Genomic DNA, 2,625 nt, shown 5'->3' with positions numbered 1-2,625 from the left:
TTATCACCTAGGTAGCCACCCCCAGACTCGCCTGCCATGACTTTTAATGTAATCTCAGCGGGGGGGCGCAAACCGCCTGGGGCTCCTTAGTAGTGGGTAGTCTGCTAGATGGCCATCTGTGGGGCTCCACCTCCCCTCACCCCAACCTCACACCAAACTTTGGTGAGTCACTGGATCTTAAGTTGCCCATCCTTCCACTGCAGCTGTGCTCTTGACCCCGACGTTCCCTTGAGTCTTGTGTCCCAAGCACTTTCTTCTCCGGTGGCCCAACTGATCCCCTATCTAGTCTAAGCTGGGTCTCTTCCTGCCCCCAAGCTACCTCAAACCAGAAACCAAAAGGCCAACAGCAACTGGAATAGGGAAAAAAGAAGAAAGGGAAAAAAAGGATGCAAAGAATCCACCCTGCCAGCGCTCCTATACAGCACTCTTTTTCCCTTCACCGGGACTCCTCCTTTGCTAGGAGACTTAGATCCCTGGTGTTATCTATCACACAACCCCTCCAAAAGGGGGGAAAGAAGAAAGAAAGAAATGAAACAAAATTATGAGTTGGGGAGGATGTGTCCAGTTTCTTCTCCGGCCCTCCCATTAGGATATGGAGGCGCCTTCTCGTTATTCTCTCTCTCTAAGATTTCTTCTCCCCCATCCCCGCCAGTTAGTATTCCACACCCAGTACTTGTGGACTCTCTGAGCGATGATCCAACGTCTGGCCAGGGGTGGCTAAGGCTCCTCTTCCTGGGCCTCGCACTGCCAAGTGCAGCTTGTGGAGTCACTCTCCCTCGACATTGTCTGTGGCATTCCACTTCCAGCGCCCTGAGGTCCTTCCTGTCCCGGCCAGTCAGTGCCTGTGCTGTGGGCTGGTGCCCAGCCTGGTACAGCCCTGACGGGCTTTCCTTTTTGCTGCTCACACCGGCCTCTGCCAGTGCAGAGAGCCTGGCTCTCCTGCCTTTCGGGTGCACCCGCCTCTGCTGGTGCAGAGAGCCTCCGTTGGCTCTCCTGCCTCCCGAGCACACCGGTCATCACTGGTGTAGAGAGCTTCTTCTGGCTCTCTCCCCTCCTGATTATGCCTGCTGTTGCCGGCACAGACAGCCTCCACTGACTCTCTCTCCTCTTGCTCCTGCTGGCCTCCATGGAAGGTTCTTCTTGTTCCTGCTGGCTGGTGATTGCCGATGACATCACCCGCCGGCCTCAGCTGTATAAAGGTGCGGCTTACGATCTGCGTGGGTTCCCTTTTCCGCTCTGGCTGCGCTGCAAGCCCTGCTGCACATAAGTGCTCCTCTTGTATTTTTTTTCTTTTGTGCATGGTTCCTGCCCTAGGAGCCCCCAGGGTGGGGTTTGGGGCTCTTTCATCTGATTGCCCCTGTGACAAACTTAAACCAGTTTCAGCCATTTTGAAACTGGTTTATGTGCACAAAACTTTTATTGTGTTACAGGTTTAAACCAGTTGGTTGCTCCTACTATGGGGAGTAAGCAGGAGGAACTGTGCCTCCTGATTGCGAGTAGGAACCCAGACTTAGTAGGGCTCACAGAAACCTGGTGGGACCCTACCTATGACTGGGCAGTGGGCATTCGGGGATACACCCTATATAGAAGAGACAGGACAGAGAGGAAAGGTGGGGGGGTTGCGCTCTATGTCAAAGAGCACCTCGTATCATCAAGGATTAGCTTTGGGTTAGAGGAGGGTCGGGCAGAGACACTACGGCTCAAACTACAAGAGGGGCATGGTGAAAGGGACCTTACAGTGGGTGTCTACTACACACCACCCAACCAGGGGGAAGAGCTAAACCACGACTTCTCCAGTCAGCTTATGGAGGCGGTTAGGTCAAGGGATGTTATTGTCATGGGTGACCTAAACTACCCAGACATTTGCTGGGAGGAGCAGACAGCCATCTCTGACCACTCGCATAGGTTTCTGGCTGTATTACAGGACCTTCACCTTATCCAGGAAGTGCACAGACCCACTAGGGGTAATGCCTTGCTGGACCTGGTCCTGGTCACGGGGAATGACCTGGTGAGGGGACTGTAGGTCCTTGACCACCTGGGCAATAGCAATCATTATCTGCTGGATTTCATTATCCAAACACAGGGTGTCAAGGGCTCACACCAAGGCTAAAGCCCTTGACTTCAGAAGGGCCAACTTCAATGAGCTTAGGAGACTAGTGGGGGAGGCACTAAGGGCCCAGAAGGTAGAGGAGATGGGAGTCCATGAGGCATAGCCGTACCTTAAGAAGGCAGTCCTCCAGGCCCAAAGGATAACAGTCTCTGAGAGAAGTAAGCTGGGTAAGACTGCTCAGAAACTCCCTTGGCTCAGCAAGGGCATGCAGCAATGCCTGAGGACTAAAAGGGGATGTAAAACCAGTGGAAGGGAGGAGCTATCACCAAGAAGGAGTACTCCTCCTCGGCCCGGGAACGTAGGAGGGCTATTAGGAACTCAGGCTAGTGTCCAGGATTAAGAACAACAAAAAGTCCTTTTTCAAGTACATTGGGAGTAAGAAGAGGGCACCGGGCAATGTAGGGTTCCTGCAAGACACAAATGATAATCTTGTGGCTACGCCAGCCAAGGAAGCTGATATTTTTAACAGTTTCTTTTCCTCTGTTTTCTTGAACAGGGACCGGGACATCCCACCT

Source organism: Alligator sinensis, unplaced genomic scaffold, assembly GCF_000455745.1.
Source record: "Alligator sinensis unplaced genomic scaffold, ASM45574v1 scaffold572_1, whole genome shotgun sequence".
NCBI classification, from domain to species: domain Eukaryota; kingdom Metazoa; phylum Chordata; order Crocodylia; family Alligatoridae; genus Alligator; species Alligator sinensis.
Note: the sequence above shows the minus strand (reverse complement) of the source record.